The 26,543-nt window shown below is 34.9% G+C and overlaps 2 long non-coding RNA genes across 2 annotated transcripts; one reads left to right on the top strand and one right to left on the bottom strand.

Moving 5' to 3' along the window:
- Positions 1-2,065: 2,065 nt before the first annotated feature.
- Positions 2,066-10,010, top strand: LOC107804717 (uncharacterized). The gene is made up of 3 exons (XR_001652284.2): positions 2,066-2,327; positions 5,442-5,624; positions 9,801-10,010. It is a non-coding gene; the product is annotated as an uncharacterized LOC107804717 (long non-coding RNA).
- A 2,061-nt stretch (positions 10,011-12,071) lies between these two features.
- Positions 12,072-15,607, bottom strand: LOC107804718 (uncharacterized). The gene is made up of 2 exons (XR_001652285.2): positions 15,280-15,607; positions 12,072-12,513 (listed from the first exon to the last, which is right to left on the bottom strand). It is a non-coding gene; the product is annotated as an uncharacterized LOC107804718 (long non-coding RNA).
- Positions 15,608-26,543: the final 10,936 nt, after the last annotated feature.

Genomic DNA, 26,543 nt, shown 5'->3' with positions numbered 1-26,543 from the left:
ACTGACTTTTTAACTAAATTTTAGGCATCTAGTTTAAATAAGAAAAAGATTTAATAACCAAATTTCAAGGAATTTCTAGGTATGAAATATTAGAAAAATAATTAAATGACTATTTTATCTAGTGTGAACTATATTTTTAAATTGTAAAAAAGGCGAACGATATTTCGCTAAGGGGTTTCGTGCTTTTAATATAGTACTAGTCTTAGAGTACGCGTTTTGCGCGTATATCCTATATTCATAAATATACGATTTTGGAAAAACATCTCTCTCTATCTTTCTTATATATAGTACATAATATGTCTGGGTTGTAAAATAAAAAATAGAAAAAAGTAATATGTCATCACATAAGTCATCGAATGCCTTATTATTCTTGTTTTCTCGTTTGCTCCGCCAATAGTTGAGTTAATATTTTACAAGAAATAATATATAAAAAATATAGAGAGTTGTCACTCTTTATAATAATGAATGAAGAAAAAATACAACTCATTTAGAATACATTTTGTCTTTTAATATTTTATCCTTATCGCTTCAAATTTGCACTTAACCAACTTGATATAATCAACTTTTCTCTATCTCTAATTTTTCTTTTCGCCGGTATCTTTCTTATGAAAATTAAAATATATGTACCATATGAGTTTTATCAACTTGAAAAATAATTTTTTGTATATGAATAGTTTTAAAAAGAAGTGAATTGAATTTATTTTGCTATTAGTTCTAAGAACTTAATTATTTGTTTTTTAAAAAGTAATTTATTTTTATTCAAATTCTTAGTATGAACTCATCCAAAATTTTATATTTAACTGTAATTATAATTTTGTTCAATAAAAAATTATTTTCAAAGGGTAAAATATCGATATAATATTTTACTTTGGACAGTTATATTTTCAAAATTATTAGTGCAATTGACTCTTATTGACCGCATCTCGTTATTTCTTGTTTAAAATCTGAAATATTTTTTACTATAAGTTCAAGATTATTAATGTAATAAAGTTATCATGTAACTTTAGAGTTGTATTAGTAAATTCTCTTTTTGGACAAATCTTCTTATTCCTTATTTTTTTTCATGAGTTTGGGAAGAATGCAATTTTAAAGACATTGAGGTTTAACCTTTATATCATTAACTTTTCATCACCAGATATTATAAAGGAGGAAGAGAAAATTGAGTGATTGGTATGAATGGGTTAACTTGGTAAGTAGTATATTAGAAATATTATAAAGTTCAAAATGTTGGGCTAGGGATTTACATATATTTTGAGTTGGTACATATTAGTAGTTTTTACTTAGTTCAAATAAAAAAAGAGTTAATGATCAAAATATTTTAAAATTTCAAACTCCTAAAAAATACTCACGTTTAAAAAATCACAAAAAAATAATATTAGCTGATCTAAGAAGTCTTGTATAATGCAAAGAGTTTAACATCTAATATAACTTTTAATATGGTTAATATTACGTGTTTTAAATAATTAACTTAAAAGTTCAACTTTTAATATAGTTTACTTTGCAAAATTATTGCTAAGAAAAGTATTTTTGTAAGTATAATTTTACTCAATAACTTTAATTTCCTAAATATTAGGAGTTCCTACATTATTCAAATAAGGAAAGATTTAATAGCCATAATTTTAGTTGATTTTAAATAACTCAATTTTAGGAAAATAATTAAATGACTATTTTGTCTAGTATGAACTATATTTTAAGAGGGTAAAAAAGACAAACGACATTTCGCTAAGGACCTTCGCGCTTTTAATATAGTATATAAATTTTAAAAGTGACTTTGCGATAGAAGTTTGAGGATAAAAACGGTTGTCTATAAATAATTAGTCTTTATTACTAATAGAGGTAAAACGGTTAGCGATCACATTTAGTTGCGACTTTTCATATAAAACTTTTTTGTTTAGATAAATGAATTAAAAAATGTCAAATAACTACAAAATAGATAAATATGATTCTTGGCCAAATAAAGATGTCAAGTCAGTTTTTTCACTCCAATATATATATATATATATATATATATATATATTTTTCATGATTATTTCATGTTAATTTTATTCTCTAATGTAGTAATTAATTTAAAGTGATTACAAAGGCAAATGTTTAATATTTACAAAGAAGGGACAATTTTGGTGCCATTAATTCCGGTAGTGGCGGCGCGTGGATTTATATCTAATAACTCAGCGGCAGCGCGTGGGAAAGTAATGGTTTTTTCTCTTCTTTGTCGGAAGCGCAGATAGCATGGCGCGTTTTCGGTTCGAAGCGTACTACTAAGCAACAATCAAAGAAAGAGGACAAAGGTCGTCCGAATATAGAAAAATAAGGAGGAATTCGACTTGGTAAAATTTCATAAGTCTTAGATATTTGTAATCTTATTCTTGATTACAACTGCCGCATGCTTTTAATATTGATAATAATAATATTCACATATACTGTCAGTAGTAATTTTTATTCGATTTAGGCTACAGAACTTCAATTACTCTCCCAAAAAGTTGTTCAGTCGGATTTTCATTTATATTATATTGAAGGACCTAAATAGAGTAGAGTGGAACTATAGATTTGTATAGTTGATGATTGATAATAGGAAGTATGAGATACATTTTTTTGATTGCTAAGAAGAATGAGATATTTACCCAGGCCATGATGCTTTTATTTAGGCTGATTTGATATCATAATTTGAAATTTAGAATTGAATTTTCTTTGGTTTGTAGTATTGGAGTGAATCTAAACATTCATTCTAGCACAAATAAGCTAGGTGTTTGCACTGGAAGAGAGTTCATGCATTGTGCCAGCTTAACCATTAAAAGAAACTAGACTTAACTAAAGCTGCAACTCTGAAGTAAAAAGTTTTTGCATTTTAAAATTGCTATGATGGTTTCCAGTCCTGCGGAACTTGTTATTTGGTTTGCCCCTTGACATTGATATGTCTATTATCGCCATTTTTTTCCTTATGTACTTACATGCCAGAAACTAACCCTCTAATGCGACCTTTGGATGAAAAGTTATTAATTTAATTACGGGCCTCAATGTAATAGTAAGCTGGTTACTAGCTGTAAAAGATCTAAGATTTCAATTCAGTTGTAGATTTTGTTGCCTTTAGCTTCATGTAGGCGGGAATATCCGGTCTTGCCAGTAAATTACTCATCGAATTTGATCCAATTTTGATGTCTAACATTCTTGTTGACCTATCTGTAAAAATAGGCTGGACCTTTGAGTTAGCAAGCAGCTATAAAATGACTTCTCAAATTTTTTTCCTAAAGGACAGTTGGACTGAGGCAGATTGGTAGTTTCTCTATATGGGAGGGACTATAATTTTATGGTGAACTTCTTGCATCTTTCGACAAAACCTACATTTTTCTTTTTTCGTTTTCCTTTTTCTCCTTTTAATTCTTTTTGTCTTTTTTTAAACATCAAATTGTTGTCAGAATACCAGAGGTGGCGATGGTAAAAAGTTTTAGAGAGATTCATCAAATGCTCTTTATTAAAAAAAGATTCCTCAAAGGTTATTGCGCTTGTCTCTTTCTCTGGCGGTTATAGCCACAGTTCACAGTCATGGATGAGTATGAAGCTAAAGCTTAGCTGTCAACACCTACCAAATGTTGAATAAAATGTAATATGGATATAGATTCATCAAATCTTCAAAATAATTCTTATCCCCGTTGTAGCTTTGATGAGATATCCCCTATTTTTCATGAAGTCAGAGGATTTAGTCATGCTAAGATAGAAATCAAATCTTTTAGGAAGAGTGAAACTTTTGAAATTGGCGTAGCCCTGTTTACCTCTTTATGCTGTGGCCAAACGTCATCCTGACCATTTTATAGGAAATGAGTCTTACCCAGTTGTAGCACCTTTTCTCATGTATCCTTCTTCTGTTGTTTCTGTCTAGATTTATTAGATATCACTTCAAATCTATGCTGCTCGGACTCTCTGAAAATGTGGCCGGATACGTGTCGGATCCTCCAAAAGTAGTGCATTTTTGAAGGATCCGACACGATTGCAGCTACATTTTGGAGAGTCCGCGCAACATAGCTTCAAATTTACTTACGGAATTAAAGAGCTTCTCATTCTCATCCAAGTTCTTTGTCCTTTAAGCTTTCCCTCTTGATTTCCTCACAGGTTATAGAGATCATTTTTTCTACCATTTGTTCATTGAGTCAAACAGCTTGCAAATTCTGTCACTCCCTCTGGTGACTTTTTTCACCTGAACAGTCATTGATTTTTCACTCTCTTTCGATTGGATTTGTACTTACGATTCTTGGGACTTCGGATGCTTACCCAAGTTTAACTTGCTTGAGAAATGGCTTCTCAAACCAGTTAGCCTCGCTGGCTGCTAAAAATGATCTTTTCAGGAGATCTTCTGGGTGGTGAAGGCTACGGCTCTCAGTCCCACCTTACCCACAGTCCTTTTAGTTGCAGTTTGGTCTTGTGCACACGATTTTGGATACTGATCTGAATGAGATCATTGTCTTTGAATAGTTTTATTTCCTGGGATGTCATAAATTTATAAAATTCTGCCAATGCTAATGCCATCTCTTGATTCTTCTGGCATTGTTACAATCAGCGCTGAGTATTGAAATTGTTACAAAGGTTCAATTAGAAACTCCTGGCATGGAGACTTCTATTGGTTGTTTCTCGTCAATCTCTTTCACCTCCTTGATTTCACCTTCCTGTTCTATGTCAAGTCAATACCAACTTCCGATTGGGTACGAATGTCGGCCAACGGCCAAAAGAACTATCCAAGACATACTATCTGTGTTGACCCCAACTATAGAGTCTGATCAAACAAGGATGAGGATTGTCAATTACATGGGGAGGTTAATGAGAGAGAACTTTGGAGTTGAGGTTAGCTAGACTATCATTTCACATGTCTATATTTGTTATCTGTTACTTCTTTTTTTCATCTCGATGCTGTATGGGCTGGCTTGCGCCCACCTTGGTTAGTCAACCGGGTAGCCCCAACCCACAAGCAAGCCATGGCCCTGAAGTTTTTTATATTTGCCATAATAGAGAACAAAAGGGTGTTGTGCGAATAGCGTGTTTCGCTGGGTTACATTCAGTCCGTGGAATTTCTGTTCTTTATACAAACACTCAGCACCAATAACTTCTCTTCTTTATTTGTTTTCACGAGAATTAAGAGTTCTCTGAATTGCATTGAGGATTATTCATTTCACCGCTATAGCAAAATCTAATTAATTCACTATTTCCCTTTATATTAACAAAGACATTGCCAAAAATGCAATATATGGTCGATTTATTAGAACCTGTTACTAAAAAATATGGGGATATTCGTCTTGGTAATGCTCCACGTTTTAATGATTTTTTGCTGTACAATAGATTGTGCATAGTTACTAAATGATTTCTCACTGAGGTGACATGATGAAACAAGATAGAACCTTAAATGAGAAGTCTTAGTTTAATCACGGAGCATGTTGAATTCTTCATCTCCTTTACAGGTTTTCCCATTTGGCTCGGCCCCTCTGAACACATACCTACCTCACGGGGATATTGATCTGATTGCCATTACATCTCAAAATAATGATGAAGATATGACAAAAAGTGTTTGTCATTTGCTTAAAAGTGAAGAATTAAAAGCTGCTGACTTTCTGGTTGAGGATGTCCACTACATTCCTGCTCAGGTGTTATTCTGAACTTGTTTTCCTCTTCTTTCGTTTATGAAGCTGAAATTGTTTGGAGACTAATTTTCTTCCTGGTCTTGCTATCTTAGAAGTATTCGTTGTCTTTTTCCTTTCTTCTGATCAACCTAGATAGCTGTATAAACGTATTTTATTTTAGGATGCTAATCTGGAAGTTCTTGTGACACTTCTTTCCGTTGCTTAGATGGTGAAGGTATCGTTGTGCTAAATGCTAAAGTCTAAGATGATGGTTGGTTTCTATCTCTTTTTCATTTTGAATAGAATAACTATATGATCACTTACTGGCCAAGTATCCAGTTAGTGCTTTTATTTAAAACTTTTTGAAACATACACTGAAGGTGATGCATTAGGCTCTTGGTGAAGTTATCAGCTAGAATTTCCTGGCTAAAAATCTAGTACTTTATGGGTGATTGTGATGGTACCTGTTGTTATATTTAACGATTGTGAAGTTCTCCAACCACTAACTTACAAGAAATTTTTAAAAAAAAAAGGTTCTCCAGGCACTAAGCATTGATGGTTCGTATTTGTTTCCTTGTAAAGAAATTAGGTTTTACAGCGTATCTAGAGCTTTTGAAGGTAGATCTTATTGTTATTTCTTATCTTACAATGACTTTTGAGTTTAATGAAATACATTATCCTCTAAGTTATCAAAAAAGAAATATGAATTCTGATATAAAAGTACATTTTCTCTCTCAATCACGGAGACATCAATGTTATTACCTGTTTGAGAACAACCCATGGAGCGGTTGTAAGTTGCATTCCGCTGAATACAGCTTTGCAGCAAACCTTGAGGAACAATTTCTTGCTAGGTTGAGCAAGTTTTGATAGAACAGACTGTTGCATGAATTCCAGCAAGGTCTATTTGTTAAAAATTTAAGCCTAAGAGCCCGCACTAATGACTTTTGGGAATGGCTATCAGATATGCTATATCCTTATCTTCCCTAAATTCTGAAACTAAAAAAACAATTGAGGTATAATTGATTGATTCATTCATTCAAAAAGAAAAAACTCTACCTGGTGGAAATGTCTTGAAAAGAAAGGCTCTTGTAAGTGGAGCTCAGGATGAAGCAGTTTTACTTCCAATCCTGTCAAAGCCATGGCGTTTAGAGGAAAGCCTAGGAAAACCTTTCAAGGGGCTGATAATAGTAAATCCTAAAAATACTTCAAATGTGAAGCCAAAAACTAAGAAGAAATTGAATCATTACAATGCTAAATCTAGCTGTGTTTTTCGTTGAAAAGGGTAAAACGACTCTTAGTAACTGCTGTGTTCATCACAAATAGCTAATATGTTAGATCTCTTTTGGCTTTGCATGGATTGGCTTTGGTAGAGACGTGTTTATAATAATTGAAATGTGAAAATTTGGAGCAGTTAGTTGAAAGGTGTCACATCAAGTTTGATATACAGATAGTTTAAATTTTGTTCGAGGGAGAAAAATTTGTTGTATAACGAAATAAGTCTTAACTTTTTCGCGCCTACCGAAAAGGAAAGAAGGTCTATTTATTGGGATGGGGTAGTATAAGTCTAAGCTGGTTTTTAGCTCTAGCCTCGTCAATCGAGAAGCTGAATAAAAGGAAATTACATAACATAAAGAAGTCTTGAAACAACATGGAAACAAAATATAAAAAGGGTTATCTAAAAAGCCAAATAAAGACATCTATATTGTAATCTATGAACATATTTTTAGATTCAGCCATCCCCTCGAAGCATCTTTGGTTCCTTTCCAGCCAAATTACCAAAATAAAAGCAAGCAGGTATTGTGATCCAAAACTTCCTCACCCATTCTCCTTACTGATCAGCTTAACAATATATTTTCACATTCTTAGACACCACCCGGTTGATGGCAGACAATCCAAGAGCATGTCCCAAAGCTGCCTTACCACCTTGTAATGAAAAAAGAAATGGTTTGTATCTTCACCTTCTCGCACATGTAGCATCTACAGCAGGTATACAGACCTCTCTTCTGTAGATTATACTGTGTGAGACAAGCCACATATGCTGCAATCCAACAAAAACCTCCGACTTTCGGAGGTGCATAGTTTTTTCAGATAAACATTCTAAGGCTAAGCAGTGTGGTTTCTAGGTTCTACTTCTATAAAACCTCGTAGGCAGATTTCACCGAGTTCGCATCTCTTTGATGCCTCCATCTTAACAAATCTGCCCTCCCAGGAGTAAGAAGACAAGAGGGGTTGCTCTGATGGTAAACAACCTCCACTTCCAACCAAGAGGTTGTGAGTTCGAATCTCCCCAAAAGCAAGGCGAGAAGTTCTTGGAGGGAAGGATACCGAGGGTCTATTTGGAAACAGCCTCTCTACCCTAGGGTAGGGGTAAGATCTGCGTACACACTACCCTCCCCAAACCCCACTAAGTGGAATTATACTGGGTTGTTGTTGTTGTGTTGTTGCAGGAGTAAGAACTGCCCCTTCCAGTTTACCCAAAAGCTGTGACACCCTAATAATCTCCCATTCTTCACGGTTTCTCCTGAAGTTTAGGTCCCAACCATGTGTTGATTTGTATTGAGCTACTCTACCTCCACTATTTGTAGCCAAACTATATCCAACTTATTACATTGTACAGGGAAAAATGGCCCTTACTTTGCATGTGAACTTGGCTTCCTGCTTTTATGGACTCAATGCCACCTCTTAATGGCTGCTTTAGTGCAGAGATCACTTTACACCTCAATGAGTAATAGGTTTTCTAGTGCTTAGTTAAGAACAATAAACTGAAAAATTGATACCTACGTCCACGACAATTAATTTGTGAGTCCGAAACTATAGGCATCACGCAAATTTCCTTGTTTTGCTGTACAAGAAGAAGAATGCACATAGTGTACTCGGAAATCTTGTTTGTGAGATAACTGTGAGTTTTACTTTGGATTGGTAGTCGTCTGGAGTTCTTGAAATTTGTTAAGTGTAAAGGAGAGAAGACTAAAGATGCCTGCTATTGGGTAAAATCTTTTTTCTGTTGTATTAAATATTATTGATGGTCCTTGCAAGCTGCTGATGTAAAGAGTACTTGGTAATCCTGTGACATACTTAAAGACCGAAGAGGTTTGGAAAAAAAATAAATAGTTTAATAATATCCTTTCTAAAACAAGAAGATCGTAAGATTTGTTTTTGTTCTCTCTCTTTCTTCCTGTCTTAACTATCTGTAAAGTGCAAGTCAAATAATACACAAGTTTCTAAAATCGAACTTGTAAAGATTTGTACAGTAGATGCACCATGCAGAAAGATAGCATCATATTTCCTATTGAAGAAAAATAAAAATAAAGTACAAATAGCATCATTGTGAGAATTTGCCACCTTAGTTCCGCCTTCTGGTTTAACCTGAGTCGATTGGGCTTTAGTCATGACAACAAAATATAAGATACTAGTATATTTTTGGCGCAACTATTGCTAAATGCATTGTTAAGCAAGTTTACAAAACAAGGGAATATATATTTTCAAGTACTATAGTTTAGTTCATTTGATACTCCAGTTTAATACATCAGACAAATTTGGTTTTCTGTACGAACAAAATGTTAAGGTTTAAAAATCTATTCCTCATTAAAAAAATAAAGGCAAAATACCTTATCACCCCCCTAAACTTGTCACGGATTATTATTTACAACCTTAAACTATTCGTGGTCTTAATTACCCCCCTCAACTAGGCCTTTTGAGAGCCATTACCCCCCCTGGACGCTGATGTGGGAAATTGTGTGGGTGCACTCGCCTGCCACATGGATTTTTCTGTATATGTGGCATTTTTTGAAAAATAAAATATATTTTTACCTTTTTAAGTATGTTACTTTTTTTGATAATTTTTTTGAATACAATTTATAATAAAACTTGGATAGAACTACATTATTTAGGATACATTTTTTTTATTTGGCTAAAAATAATAAAGTTTTAATTAATCTTTTTTTGAATTTAACCTAAAAATAAAGATTTATACAATTGAAATAAATAGTCAAGACATCTAAAAAGTAAATAGTCAGGGCCGGACCTGAAAATGAATTTTCTCTAAAAATATACTTTTTACATATTTTACCTGAAAAAGTAAAACTACACAACTGAAATAAATAGTCATTGCATCAAAAGAAGAAATAAAAAGAGTGAACAATTGCAAGAAATAATTATTATTTCTAACATACTTATTGCTCTAAAAAATACTTATTGCAGAAATGCAGGGTAAGGCTGCGTACGATATACCCTTGTGGTCCGGCCCTTCCCGGGACCTCGAGCATAGCGGGAGCTTAGTGCACGGGACTGCCCTTTTTTTTATTGCTCTAAAAATGTATCCATAGAGTAAGTTATTTTTTGCAATTGTACACTTTTTTTATTTCTTCTTTTGATACAATGACAATTTATTTCAACGGCGTATTTTTACTTTTTTCAGGTAAAAAATTAATTTCAAACTATGTATTTTTATAACTTTTTAGATGCTTTGACTATTTATTTCAATTGTATAAATCTTTACGTTCAGGTCAAATTCAAAAAAAGATTAACTAAAACTTTATTAATTTAGCCAAATAAAAAAATTTAGCCTAAATAATGTAGTTCTATCCAAGTTTTATTATAAATTGTATTTAAAAAAAATATCAAAAAAAGTAACATACTTTAAAAGGTAAAAATATATTTTATTTTTCAAAAAAAAGCCACATATACAGAAAATTCAAGTGGCAAGCGAGTACACCCACACAATTTACCACATCAACGTCCAGGGTGGTAATGGGCTCTCAAAAGGCCTAGTTGAAGGGGTAATTAAGACCACGAATAGTTTAACGCTGTAACTAATAATCCGTGACAAGTTTAGGGAAGTGGTAAGGTATTTTGCCAAAAATAAAAGAACTTGATATGCATGATGACTCGTTTTGAATATTATCTGTGCAAAGGGATTTGAGGTAGCTGAACATTTTGTCGTACTTCTCAACTTGGTTGCATCTCTCTTATGTTTAAGCTACTAGTGAACGTGATTAAAATTAGATTATTTTATTATATATCGTGTTACCCTTCTGATTCTATGATGAGTATGCCTTACTACTTTTCCGAATTTTTTGTTATTGTTCTTTGCAAGTACCAAAGTGAGATATAAAAAGTAATACAACTGTAAATAAAGGTATTGTGACAATATCAATTGGAACCAATTTAGATTGAAATCACTAATTACGTCCGCATGCATCCAAGGCAAATCAACAAAGAGCAAAGTACTGTAACACGGGAGTAATCACCAAAACCTAGCTATGGGTTCTACGTGTAATTATAAAAATACTTTTAACCATTTGATTTCAAGTACCACTACATGAACTCCAAATAGTTTAGTTAGTTTAACTATCTAACCACATTCTTTTTCCCTTTTTCGCCAAATTTTAGTAAGACAATGAAAACTTTTCGCCTAATAAATATGTATTATTAAAGTTTCCTATTTAGTTTTAGGGAGTAGCATTTATGTTTAATCAAGATAGCGTAAAAATAGCACGATGTAGCCAGTTTTCGGATTGGTCATTCAAAAATAACCAGCGTTTACGAAGTCAATGAAATATAGCCATTATTTTGCTGCAACAGAGACCGGTCCAGCATAATATACTAGAGTTCGGTGTACCTGTGTATGAACTCCAGCATATTATGCTGAACTGGTATACTTTGCTGACTCCAATATAATATACCGGAGACTGGAGCACCGGTGCTCCAAACTCTAGTATATCATGCTGGAGTTCTAGTATACTTATGCTGGAACTCTCATCTTATGCTGGAGTTCCAGCGTACTTATGCTGGAACTCCAGTATAACATACTGGCGTATTTTCCGGGTTTTGAACAGTGTTTTCGCTCAGATTTATCTTTACATGAAAAGTGGCTAAATTTTGATTACTTTTGAAACTGTGCTATTTTTGAACGACCAGTTGTAAATCTGACTATTTTTGAATTTCTCCCCGAGATAGCTTAAGATTATCCAAATTAAATAATGGGTTAGGGAATGATGGGATGAAAAATTAATGGTCCCCCATCTTCCACGTCTACAGTTATTATGCATAGTCCTAACAGAGTTCTCATATTTTCTGAGTTAGGCAAGTGTTCTCATATTTAATTACAAAAGGTGACTGAAATCAGAGGCAATGCCAGAATTTCGAGCTTATGGGTTCGGGATTCTAATCGTTAAAAGTTACTGGGTTCTAAATTAATCATTTATACATATTTAAAAGATTTAGTAAGACAAACACAGGGTTCGAATCAAAGTTACTGGGTTCGGTCGAACCCGGTCCCAATACTCTACCTCCGCCACGGACTGAAATGACTGAAAATATAATACTAATAATAACCATGTAAAAGTAGGCAAGCATGTTCACATGAAAGAGTATTTTAGGGAATAAACGAAAATATCATAGTTTTTTGGTCAATTCACATTGACCGCAAGCTCCTCTATTCTCCCTATTAAGCTTAGCATGAGCCCAACATGTTCGGTATTTTGGTATAGTTCTTCAATTGTGCTGGTACCAATAGAAATAGTTTTACATATTGAAAATGAAAATAAGTAACCACAAGAAACAGAGTTCCATGTACAACATAGGCATAATAAGGTATTTTCAGTATGATATCTGCAAAATAAAACATAAAAACACTGTATGCTCTAGTGTTATTTCAATCAACCGTAATCAACAATGCCATTGACTTGGCCTTGGTTGTAATACATCTAGATGCAGCTAATCTCACAACAATATGTGAATCAACACATATGAAGACACATGGAAGAGGAGGGAGGGCTTCCAGTCCTAGTCTTTCATCTTAGTATTGGTGCAATGGATTGGACCAGCTGCACTTAGAAGGAAAAAGAGCAAGAATACAGAGACAATGTTTAAGTCTAAGTCAGGGCGTCAAGGGAAGCAAGAGAGCATCCATCTGAAATAGAGCACTAAAACTAATTACCTTCCCGCTATAACGGATGGCAAACTATAACAGTCATATACAAAACTGATGAATATGTGTATTCATGCGTTATGTTGCTAAACTTGCCATTCTATTTTCGATGAAGAAAACTTGTTATTCTTCCCAGAGAAAACAAATGTATATGTATTTGTTATCCTATTCATTTTTCTTGCAGTTTCTTCCCTTTCAGGAACACAATCCTAGCAATATCAGCTTAGCGACTAATACTTTAAAGCTACCTCAGTAAGCAAGTGACTAAGCAAGCCACCATTTTAGCAATAGAGAATGGTTAAATAGAGGAAAATAAAATGTCTTATGCAACAAAAGCACTGAAGAGATCATGATTGTCTTCCAGCTGATAATTGCATGCGCATCATACCTCCTCTGGTTAAACAAATATGCCTATAAGTGTACGGTAACACAAATACTGTTAATACATCTTCGAGTGGCAAACAACAACCTAATAACTTAAAGATAAAAAAAAATTAAGGGAAAACAGTTAGGTGCTAAATTTTATCACGCATCTCCTGTAACATTTTCACTGAAAACTGATGCTATAATAGTAACATACCCAAATGAGAATAGTCAAATAATTAAAATCAAGCATCGACTTAACAAACAAAAGAAAAATGAGGTATTTTAAAGGAAATTGAAGGAAATACACATCCTGAAAGGTCTATACTCTGAGGCCATAGTTCCAACATGTTGTGGTATATGATCATCATTCATAAAACATCATTTCATTCAATGATCTGGAAAGGCTTAGAATATTCATTTCCAAAACTTTGGTTGCGTCTTCAAGATGAAGGCTCAATAATAAAAGGAACCGACATGAACAACAACTGTTAATGTGGCATTGCAGCCAAAGAATAGTAATTGCATCAAAATGTGCTTTTTCTCCTTTAAAATATGTGATTTCTCATATTTCTTGTCTTTTTTATTTATCAGTTGTGCTTCTCTTATTGGTCTTCTTCCACTAATAGTTTCAGAACAATAATTCTAACAATCATTAGTTCACTTGTATCATCATGGCGCACTCCACTTCCAGACATATCATATGAAGTTTATCTTTAATCCTCTCTTTTATACTATTTAGGCAGTTTAGATAAAGGCCCTAGTTGCTAATAAGATCGGGTATATTAACTGTACTATTTTGTCAGAGTTGAACCATTTTCCAAGTAACATATACGTGCAGGTGAGTGTGCCCATATATGAGAGGCATGGAAGATTAAAGATGGTAGAATTTCTTATAGAAATTCAGAAAGAAGTAGTACCAAGATAACCTTTCTTAGGTATTGGCAATTCATAAGGGCATATATTCAAATGTGCATCACATAATCGGTAAAATTTAAGACTTCACTATTTTATACAGTACAAATTATCCATTGTCGCATACAGATTAAACGGTTCAATCATGACAAACAAACACCGTGAGGATTCCTAGGGTGTTGCTCTTCCTATAAGTTGGAGAATTGATTTTCAACTAACCTTGAGTATTCCTGTCTATATACAGTAGAGATTAATAGATTATTGAAACTTCACTGCTGAAACTGAACATCACTGCAAAGCTTAGCTATAAGCTTATTTCCACAACAATTTGGACCAAAATTGTTGCACTACATGTTAAAAGCTAGACATGACTCAATACCATACCATAATCAAAAGTATAACGGCCCGAGCGACCAGACTTAACATAAATGTAGCCACTGGAGCCATTCTAAAAAGGGAGAAATTAGCACTACTTGGTGAAATAGGTTCTTTTAGAATCAATTTCAAACCATCTGCTAGAGGTTGTAACAATCCAAACGATCCCACTACATCAGGACCCTTTCGACATTGCACAAAAGCCATTACTTTACGTTCAGCTAGCACTAAAAAAGCTACTCCTAGTAGAAGTGGTAGAATTATTCCAAGTATTTCAGCTGGAACAGCTATGTATTATGGAATCGCTTACTATTTCTGAATTTCAAAAAAGAGATAAAAATAGCCGGGGATATTATGTGATTTATTAGTATTCTAAATCTTAGTTGGTATTCAAAATATCCGATTCAAGTAGACAAAGAGATGGTTGAATCGAAAAATTTTGTTTAGTTCAATTTTTTCAGAGGGCAAGGCAATATGAATGTTCTATCATGTTCCATCAATACTCTAAAGGGGTTATAAATTGATCATCATTTGAAGTCTACCAAATAGAAACTTCTGGAACTACCTTATTGTTGAACATGCCATAAAAAACTACTACGTAATATTATAAGTAACTTAGAAGAAGGTCGCAAGGGTTCGGTTGTTCGCCACAAAAAGAAAGAGCGCAGAGCCCCGACATGTTCTTTAATACAATAGCTTTACCAATCAGCATTTTCCCCTTTTCCCGTGTGTTTTTCTCTCTTCTCTTCACTTCTCTTCCCTCGTCCAATTTCCCAAGCCCCAATCCAAATCAACTCCAGAAAACCAGTGAAATATGTCAAAGATTATTTCAATTTGTTCTCAAACTCCACCATTGTTCCTTATTTAGCAACGTAAGGAGAAACTCAAATATATATTCAGAATTGCAATATAGAAGCAATTACACAATGGAATAATTCATTCAGGCAAATGAGCAAACAGATTATGGCCATGTCTCTGCACTATCCTACTTAAGCAAGAGAGCTCATGTTCTCCCAGATTTTCGGATAAAAAGAAGCAACAATAATTCCAGAACACGGGAAAAGGAAAAGAAAAAACTGGAAAAATAAAACTCACCTATAGCGAAAATCGGACAGATGAAAGGAAAGTGAGGAAGAAGATTGAAATTAGCCAGAAGAGCCGACAGTAAATAAACCTGTGGTGTCTGCCACGTTTTACCAATCCTCATGTGCCGCTCTCTGAAGAACATATCCGCTTGGACAACGGGAAGCTCTTCAACCGACCCTGAGGACAAATACGGAATTGTTGGAGTATTATTGGTTTTTCCGTCAATGCACATGAACCGGAAGCTCCTCTCGATTCCCCCTTATTAATAGTAGTAATATTTTTGACTCTTAGCACATGGTCTGTATTGAAATAGATTTATTTTGGACATTTTCTTCTTTCCTAGTCTTTCTTAAGTTCTTATGCATTTATAGGGCTGTTCACGAAAATCGAACCAAACCGATTAAGTAAATCGATATATTTTTTGATTTGGATTGGTTTTGGTTTTAAATTTTAAAAATCGATAATATTTGGTTTGGTTTTGGTTCTATTATAAAAAACCGAAAAAACCGAACCGAACTGATTAATTATATAAAAATATGAATAATTATTGATATATGATATAATATCTTTTGGTAAATAATTTTAAATACTTTTTGCATTTTAATTATTATTTTGAATTTTGATTTATCCTACTTATATCTTAAAAGATTGCCTAAACCCAAAAGAATAGGAATAAGCCAATTTTCTTTTCTTTAAGAGAATCTAATTCTCTAACCTACACACATACTTTTTCCTAATAAAAGAGTTGGAAAAAAAATTTACGACAAGAGTAAAGAAAGCAAACTCAAATTGCAAGACTATAGTAGCTAAAGCTTGAGAAAGTAAACTTTTAGTTTGTTTTTTGTTCATTTTTTTCGTATAAACAGGTAAATAAACTTTTAGTTCCGAAATAAATATATAAAAAAGCATAAATTTAGCAAATTATTTTCAGATTGTTGTCTAGTGTTGTTTTACTATTATCGATTTATCATTAGCTTACTAGGAACCGAAAAACCGAACCAAACCAACAACAACCAAACCGATGGTTTGTATGTAACTGGTTATAAAATTTTAAAAACCGATTAAATTGGTTTGGTTTTGGTTTTAATAAAAAACCGGCCAAACCGAACCGTGAACACCTATGCATTTATTTCCTTTGTTCTTCTTAAAGCCATTAAGATCCACTTGCCATTTGGATATAGTGTACGACCAAAAAGTTAATAACAAGTTTGTACAGATATTAGTTGAACCTGTTCAAGCAAAAGTTCATGCCGAAGTTCCAGTTCAAAAAGTTCCTGGTCAATTTGGTAAGTAATAGACATAAAATGGTAATAACTCAATGATATATAGATCATTGATCGATCACATAGAAATTTCACACAGGCTAGGGTATCATAGGGTCTTGGAGTGAGAAACTCTATGATACCCTAGCCCGTGTGAAATAGTCATGAAGTTGTATTGTGTCCAAAGCCAGCAATATTTCAGCTGAGACATTGGTTTCTGCAGAGAAATGATCTTCCTCTTCTTTTTACTTTGAATGTGAATGTAAAGCTACCAATGAAGATTGAGAAACTGCTTGACCTTGCACATTTGTAACAGACTTTGGTATATACATTAATAAAAAGAATTCTTTTAAGGAGAAAATTAAAGTAGGCAATGGAGAAATCTTGTTTAGATTTCAAGATAAGCAAAAATGTAATCAAGGATATCAAAAAATAATAAAAAATGTAATTAAGTGAATGTGGTCAATTTTGGTCATTTTTTGTGAGGAAGCACCTTGGTTCAATGGTTTAAATGCTCACAACTGAATAGGTTACGAGGTTTTTCACCTAACCATTTTGCTTTAACAGTAGAAGAAAACACACTTATTAGGAAAAGAAAAAAGGAAAAAGCGTGGGAAAAAGTAAAGGAAAACACTAGTGTTCCCCCGATGTCATACAAAATAGAGGCCAGTACGAAATATCGGATATATAAAGAAAGATTTTTATTAGAGAATTAGGTACATGAATTCATGATAAATATTACCTAAAGGAATTGACTTATGACATTGGTTGATACCCCCCCCCCCCCCCAAAAAAAAAAAAAAAAAAAACCCACAAACACACATATCATCCAGTCAAACTAACGTTTCCCCAAGGGATTCATCATTATGTTCTTTGCATCTGACTTTCTTGCTCCACCATTGAAACCATTGTATGAGTGTAGAGTGTGAGCCTTTACCGTCTGAGGCTCAGTTACATTAAAATGATAGGTATTCCTCTTAAGTGGTGTGTTACTTTGTAGATAGATGAAGATTTTGACATCAGATACAAAATTTTGGTTTTTGTGATTTTGATAAAAAAAACCCCATACGTCCATTTGTAGCCTGACTAATCTTGCCTCTTCTCATGCTTGGAAATTGGATCTTTCACTTCAGGGGCTATCGATCATTAATGACTCTGTTGCTATGAGATGTCCACAAGAAGAGATGACATTCATTTAATTTCCTTCGCTTTGCTTTGCAATTGAATTTCTGTGTGGGATGTAGTAGCTAACTAGTGTTAGAAATTCCTCAGATGTCTTTATCTATTTGAAGTAAAATGCACATTGTTTAGCAGAGTAAGCTGATGGGACTGATATGTAGCCTTAGTTTGCAAGATTTCAGTACAAGTACTATTTTGCACACAGATTTCGGTTGCATCAATAGAAAGAGATATATGGGAAGCAAGTAATATGCTAGACGAGCAGGTAAGAAGAATTCAACATTTTATTCATTCACTTATAAAAGAAAAGTTGTGTACATTCTAGGAGATACCAACAAGAGCATGTCCTGCTGAGTATATTCTAGCCAAGGTGAGAGAAAGCAAGGTCCATGACCTGGACCAAGTTAAGTGTATTAAAGACGAGAATGACAAAGTATTGATGGAAGAGGCACATATCAGACGTAACATACTTCCATAAACTCCTAAATGAAGAGGGAGATATGGATATTGTGTTGGGTGATTTGGAGCACTCCGAGAGTCATAGAGATTTTGGTTATTGTAGGCATATTAAATTGAAGAGGTCGAGGGGGCTATGTGTAAAATGAGAGGAGAGAGAGCGACCAGGTCAGACGAAATTCCTGTGGAATATTGGAAGAGCGTGAATAGGGCTAGTTTGGAATGACTCACTGGGTTGTTTAACATCATTTTTAGGATGAAGAAAATGCCCGGAGAATGGAGGTGGAGTATGATGATTCCGTTATACAAGAACGAGGGTGATATTCAAAATTGCAACAACTATAGGGGTATCAAACTGTTGAGCCACACTATGAAAGTTTGGGAGAGAGTGGTGGAAGCAAGGGTGAGGAGGAGTGTGTCTATTTTCGAAAACCGATTCGTATTCATGCCGGGTCGTTTGACTACGGAAGCCATTCATCACGTAAGGAGGTTGGTGGATCAGTATAGGGAAAGGAAGAGGGACTTGCATATGGTGTTCATTGATCTAGAGAAAGCATACTACAAAGTCCCAAGGGAGGTTTTATGGAGATGTTTAGAGGCTAGAGATGTTCCTGTAGCTTATACTAGGGTGATTAAGGACATGGATGATGGAGCTAAAACTCGGGTGAGGATAGTAGGATAGGTCAGACCACTTTCTAGTTGTGATGGGGTTGCACTAGGGGTCAACTCTTAGCCCATTTTTATTTGCCTTGGCGTTGGATACACTGACTCATCATATTCAAAGGGAGGTTCCATGGTGTATGTTATTGGCGGATGATATTGACGAGACACGATGCGGTGTTAATGCGACACTAGAGGTTTGAGACACAACCTAGAGTTTAAAGGTTTCAAGTTGAGTATGACCAAGACAGAATACTTGGAGTGTAAGTTCAGTGACGAGACCAATGACGGACGCCGATGTGAGGCTTGGTACACAACTTATTCCCAAGAGAGATAGTTTCAAGTACCTAGGGTCTATAGGCTTGGTACACAACTTATTCCCAAGAGAGATAGTTTCAAGTACCTAGGGTCTATAATCCAAGGAAATGGAGACATTGACGAGGATGTTACATATCGTATTAGAGCGGGATGGTTGAAATGGAGGCTCGCATCCGGTGTCTTATGTGATAAGAATGTGCCACTTAAACTTAAAGGTAAACTCTACGGACTGCACGCGCAAGTCGAGGAATGAGAAATAGTACTTTTTGAGGTCTTAGAATATAAAATTAATTATTAAATTTAAAGATGACATTTTGGGTCATCACACCGAACTTAGAAAATACGATCCAATCCGAGCTTATTTGGATTGGGTTTGGATTGTCATTTCTTCAATCCGAAATCGAAAATCCAAATCGAAATTTTTATATTCAATCTGAACTGCCCGAACGTCCACCCCTAGAGGTGATTAGGCAAAATATAGCTTTGCTTCAGCTAACCGAGGACGTGACTTTTGATAGGAAGGTGTGGAGGTCGAGGATTAAGGTTGTGGGTTAGTAGGTAGTTGTGTGTGTTTTCGGACATTTTCAGTGTTATTAGTAGCAGTCTTGTATTCTAATATTGTAGATTTCTATCACTACATATTATTTTTTTCCGCCTGGTTTCCTTTTATCTTGTTCTCGTTACTGCTTGTTGCTATTGCTTTTTTCTCATTTTTCCTCGTGTCGAGGGTTTACTGAAAATAATCTCTCTAGATTTACTGTAGGGGTGTTTGGGTACTATCTACCCTCTCGAGACCCCTCTTGTGAGAGTATACCAATTATTTTGGTTGTTGTTGTAATGGAAATCTAAAGGACTAAAAGACGTTGACCATAACGTGGATGCCACATTAATAAAAACTGCTACATAGTTGTCCTCTTAAATTTCTTTTCATTTCTTAAGACTCCTTTGCATTACCTTGTAAGCATAAGTCTATTATGTATTTAATTTGAGCGTAAAACATCAAAAAACACATAAAAGAAAGTTTAGGTTTTAGATCTGGTAACCATTTTGGATGCCTTTACTTAGTATTTATTAAGCTGTTGTTCTCCTACTTTTCTTTCCAGAAGTACCTGGTGGCTAGCAGGGCAACGTCGTCCAGTTCTTGGAAATTATTAGGGACTTCATGGCTTTGAGAGACGTTTAGCTATGCCCTGTATCTTCTCTTCCTTCTTCTTGTGCTCCAGCCTCCTGCTATTCAGCTATCCAGCCATCCTTCACTGAACCCGACATGACCCACGGCACCCCTAACCAAGAATAAACCACCAATTGCAGGAAGCTACCTGGCAATGTGACTAGAGGTGATCCATGCCCTCTATTTTGAACATCTACACATGAAGTATCTCCCTTCTCTGCTGTCAGAATCATACCCCTTACTGCCAACCAAGCGAAGAAACAGATGTCCCTAATTCCTAGGTCGTCTAGTAATCCAACCAACACATGCTGCATGCTGGAAACTTGACTCCTCTCTCACCAACAACATAGGGTAGTATGACTTTACTGAAAAAGCACCATCACTTTCCTCCCACCTCCACGATCTTGGTCAGTGAGCATAGTATTCTGTTTGTAGAGCATTTCCATGAACTCTCAGAATTCGTTTGCCTCCCAATCTTGTTAATTAATTCTTTCTTTTCTCTTGGACAAAGGGAACAAATACCTATGCATAAGTTGAACCACTGTTCTGGCATTATTTATTTTGTATAAATAATAGACTGAATAAGAGTATGATACTAGACGACTAGAGAAGAGATAGGCAGAAAAGTTTGTCAAGACTAATTTTACCCATGCTTAATTACCTTTTCAATGTACTACTGAGGCTATTTTAGTTTTAATTAATGTGTTAGACTGTATAAATTTCTTGAGAAGACGAAGTAAACTGTATGGTTGTGACCAACCCTAAAAAAAGCACAGTATGGTAGTAACCTATTGGGAGCACGTGATTTTTGCCATATATATGAATTATTTCCAAAATTCAAACAAAATGATCTTTTTCATTATTTTACAATTTTGTGAATTTTGTGTCATTTTCTGTTAATTGTTTGCATTTTTTGTGCATTTAAATTCATATGAAAATACAAAAGAAAAATACATTTGGCATTTGCATTTAGGATTTAACTTCATATTTTAGGATTGATTAGGGGATAGTTTGTTTTGGAACAAAATATAAAGAAAATAACAAAAATAGTCCACTTTTGCATTTTTAATTGTTAATTGTTAATTGTTGAAATTGTCATGAAATAGATTTTAAACAATTTTAGGAGTTAATTAGTTTAACTTTGAAATATACTAGGACTCTATTTTACTTTTGTATTTTTACAAAATCAGAAAAATACAAAAATACAAAATGAAATACAAAAAATAAATAAAGGAGATAAAAGAAAAACAATTAAAAAAAAAAGAGGAAAAGAAGCTATCCGGAATTGGGCCAAATACGCAGCCCAATCGGACCAAACACACCCCAGACCAGGCCCACACCCCGTCTCAACCGGCCTGCCCTTCCCTTAGCGAAACGGTGCCGTTTGGCGTCGATCAATCCACGCCGTCGAGGTTGATCAATCCAACGGTGGAGAAGTGGGGTCTTATTAGTATAAGATTGTCCGAACCCCTTCACCCCCCTCCCTCCATCGTCTCTTTCATTAACCCTCCTCAGAAGAACCCTAGTTTAGCCGCCCCCAAACCCTCACCGTCGATGGCGGCGCTGGCCTCCAACCCAGACCAAAATAACACCCTAGAATCTCCTCTTCTCCCTCATCTTGAATCTGGCCATAGCATTCCTCGAATCCCATCCAATTGGTTCAAATCTCCGATCGAAATTTTCCGGCCAAAACGCAAACTCGTCCAAATCCGACCAAATTTACACCATTGACTCTCCTCAACTCCCTCAACTCAAATCCACAACCATTTTCCCTCAAATATCAGTGGAACGTCTCGAATATTACATCACAGGTTGGCCGGAAACCCTAATTTCTCTGAAATTTACCAAATTGGTAATACACAGTCTCCCTATTCTCCTTGTGAAGAATCGACCCTTGGCGAGGTTCAAATATCACCAAGACCGCTCGAATTTTGAATCAAAGAGTTCGAGTCAAGCCGTGAGTCCTCGTTTTTTTGTTATCTTTCTATGTTCTTCGCTTCTTCTTCTGATTAAAACAATGAATAAGTCTCTTAAATTTCTGATTAGTTGTGGGTTTGTTTAATTTCAACACTGATTTGATTTTCTTTAGTTTAGTTTAATTTTAGTTTGATTGTTGTTTTGTTCTGTTAGTTTAAGTATTAAATATTAGCTTAATTAGTTCAAATTGATTAGTTTAGTCGAATGCCCTTCTTATAATTTGATTCTTTTAGATATTTAGTTTAATTCTGTTTCCAACTTGTTTTGAAACTGTTTGATTCTCGTCTGGTTGAATTAGTACTTTTGTTAGTTGAGTTTAGTTTTATTTGATATTCAATGTTCATTTGCGAGACAATTAGCTTTAGGAGGATTGGATATAGTTGATTAGAATGTTAGTAGTGTCAGGGATAATCAGGGGGCAAATTGGGTATTTAGGTTAGGAGAATAATGATCTAGTTAATACTAGAGTTCTCTAGATCTTTCTAGAAGGGGTTCAATTTGAATTTTAATAATTGTTAGGATAGTGACTTGATGCATAAGTTAGAAATTAAGGGACTAAATTGAGTAAAAAAAGAAGGACCAATAGGGTAAATAGAAGTTTTCAGGGCTGCCCTCTTGGTGCCTATAAAAGGGCATCATTGATGCATTGAAACAAAAGTTTTTCAGCTCAAAAAAGTTCCCCCAAAAAAACCTCTCCAAGTTTACACACATCTGAAGTTATTCAGTCAATTTTCACTTGTGATTTTGAATTTCAAATTTCTGAAATCTTCAAAAAAAAAAAAAAAAAAAACCAAACAACAACAAAATTTTTTTTGGAGAAAACTACAAAAACAATACTATTCCATTCAATCTCTTAGCTGATTTCTAGTTTTAGTTAATTGATTTGCATTTTTAGCTCAGTTTCTAGTAGCTTGAAGTTCCAGAGATGCTTCTGAGTAATTTCGAGTGAACCTGGGTTTGAACAAGTTGGTTTTAGTTGAGGTTTGGGTCTGTTGAAAGTTTCAGAGTATATTGGTGCATTTTCATGTCAGTGTGGTATTATTCAAGTCATATGGGGTCAATTTCCAGTATAATTTGGTGTCCTATCATCTGTTGACTTCACTTGAGATTGCTTCTGGATTAGAATTGGCTGTGATTATCGTTTGCTACTGCTGATCTACTCCTTCTCATTGTTTTCACTTCCAGGTGTTTCTTACAGACTCAATTGAAGTGGAAAATCAATCCACATGTATGAGCAATGGTTGTATTAAATGAAGAAGATGTTGTTTAAATTTCATATGAACTCTTCACATGTTGTTTAGTTTTAATTTTCAATCCTGATGTTCATTAGATAAATGCATTGTTTGTATTAAGTTGGACTGTAATTGGACTGCCTAGACTTATTTGATTTCAGTATATTTGGTTATATGGAAGTTAGTTCACAGGCTTGTAGATCAGAATGGTTAGAACATAGTTTGGATATTGTAAGTAGAACTGTTTTGGATTTTTGAATTTTTGAATTTGTAATGGACTTACTGAACTATTAGAGCAGCAGTCATTCATTAGCGTATCAGTTAGTTTCGCTTTGTAGTGTAAATATTTTTAGCCAGAAGTTAGCTAGAACAGCAAGAACAAAAATGATTTTGGAAGCCACAAGCCTTATTTGTACTAATTCTGACTGGTGTTAATACTACTGTGTGTTAATTCGAATCAGGAATCAAAATAGTTGAGGTGCAATTGTGTCCAAATGTTCCAATCACGTAGAATCTGTTCTTAAGCCTTGTTAACTGGAACTCGTGGTATTTTCTAATTTGGCAGTCTCAGGTTTAGTTCAAATCAGTAATCACCCTTGCATAATATAGTTTATTTGGATATCAATAGGACATTGAGCTTGACTCGTTACAAAAATAGTGATTCAATGTACAAATATCATATTGGTTGTTTGAGGTCATTCATTTGTTAGCATATTGATGATTTCTGTGCGTTATTACAATTGGAAACTCATTGGGGAATTAGTCGTTATTCTGGCTTTGAGTCTTGAGGCCTTCAAACGTGCCAAATCGTGACTGAAATCTAGTCGTAATCCCTGGGGCTCGAAATGAGGTCCTTTTGTGAGGTTGGGCTCACGCATGCCTCCTGAATATTGGCTCCCGTTTGGGCCTGGGCCACAATCAACAATTGGTCAATCTTGTGTGATTTCCTTTCGATGGGCTTATCCCGGAGCCCAATGGCTAGACTGTGGTGCAGAATTATCATTTGGTCCAGTAACAAATTAATTAGGACGTTTTCTTTTATTATTAGAGACAAATAAAATAGAAAATCAGAGTTGCTTTCAGGTCTGCCTTTTAAATAATAAACTGAGATGAGCCTCGCTAAATAAAATGCCTAAATCGCGAGGCCCTCAATAAATGTCTGTATTAAATTACTTAGAATTCGGGATGGGTCGTTTAGCGAATTTCAGGCCCCCCAAAGATAATAACGCGTTAGTCGCTTTAGGCGCGTTTTTTATTAAAGTTACTTTCTTAAACTCGGGTGTGCATCTCATGTGACCCAAATCAAATCCCAAATGTTGAATAAAATGTGTTCAAGATTGCGGGTGCATTTCATGTGATGCAATCTAAAGACATGTTTTAGACGACGTTCAACTTTCATTTAAAAATTGAGTAAAAGCGGTTGAAAGTTAAAATTGGCACATAGGTTTCAAAATGTATTAAAATCAGATAAATAAGCCAAATACGACAGTTGAGCGACCGTGCTAGAACCACGGAACCCAGGAATGCCTAACACCTTCTCTCGGGTTAACAGAATTCCTTACTCAGATTTTTGGTTCGCGGACTGTTGACAGAGTCATATTTTTCTCGGTTCGGGATTCAACCGGTGACTTGGGACACCATTAATCTCTCAAGTGGCAACTCTGAATCTTAATAACAAATCCCGTTCCGATTGTCATTTAAGTGGAAAAACTCCTTTATACCCTTGCGGGTGTAGTGAAAAAGGAGGTGTGACAGCTCTGGTGACTCTGCTGGGGACAAGAACCCATAATTTATAGTTCAGGGTTCAGAATTCGAGCTTAGATGAATTGTTATAGTTGGCTTTATCCATTATCTGATTTTGTTACATGTTTGGGCCTAATGTGCTAATTGTTGCTTTTACCGCTTTGATATTCTGTGAACTGTATATAAACTGCTACAAAACCCTTTTTCTCTAAGTCTTCTAAATCATGGAGAAGTGTGCACTTCATGTGACTTCTCTTCTGTTAGAGTCATATCCCAAATTTTAGAACGAGGTTCAGACAAGTGGCAAAGTCGGTGAAGCTTCTGTATTCCCGGTACGCTGCCCCCCCTCGGCTCGAGCTGTCCGCTCGGGTAAGCCAGGTCTAGAACAATAAACCTAGGTCTTAAATCTAGTATAACAAGACTTCATGCCGGATCCCTAGTAGGAACGCTTATTTGCGTCATGTGCATTTGACTTAGGGGACTCAACACAGGGGTTGGGTCCGTCTAGGACAAGCAACCTGAAATGAAAAGACCATCCTGATGCATTCTATTTGTTTTCTGTGCATTTATTTGTTTCGGGCCTGCATGTTGACCGACTTCTGAAAATCGGGAATATTGAAAAATTGAGAAAAAGAGAAAAAGAGGAGAATAACAGTGTAGAGAATTAATTGCCTATTTTTTTTAGAAAAACCAATGCCCATGTATTGTCGAAGCTCTGCCGAAATTTTGAGAAAATGAAAAGAAAAATGTTTTATTTTTAAATAGTTTGTTTTACTCAAAAAGCAAAGAGAAAAAGAGTCTTTATTTTTTTGGAAAAATAGGTTGTTTGTTGAAAAAGAAAAAGAAAAGCAAGCCTTTATCTTTATTTTTTTTGTTGTTTGTTGAAAAAAAAAAAGAAAAAGAAAAAGAGTCTTTATTTTTATTTGGGAAAATAGGTTGTTTTATTGTTTGTTTTGGAGAAATAGGGTGTTTTATTGTTTGTTGGAAGAGAAAAAGAAAAGAGTCTTGTTTTCGAAATAGTTTTCTTTGGCCCGAACTACGCAGGTTTGATTCTCACCGGATGTGAGATACGTAGGCAACCCTCATCGGGTCCAACCTCCCCTTTTGCAAAAATAGCCAAAAATGTCAAATTTTAATTTTCGTCATAAATAAGTCGGGTGATACCGTTTTTGTCAAAAAGGGCCAAATGTCCCCAAAAGGGACGCCGGAAGGCCGATTTTGCATAAATAGCCACCTTTGGTCATTTTTAAGATTTCGATCGGTTAATCCACACAG

Source organism: Nicotiana tabacum, chromosome 6 (assembly GCF_000715075.1).
Source record: "Nicotiana tabacum cultivar K326 chromosome 6, ASM71507v2, whole genome shotgun sequence".
Taxonomy (NCBI): domain Eukaryota; kingdom Viridiplantae; phylum Streptophyta; class Magnoliopsida; order Solanales; family Solanaceae; genus Nicotiana; species Nicotiana tabacum.
The sequence above is the reverse complement of the archived record's forward strand: the minus strand, read 5'-3'. Positions and strand labels throughout refer to the sequence as shown.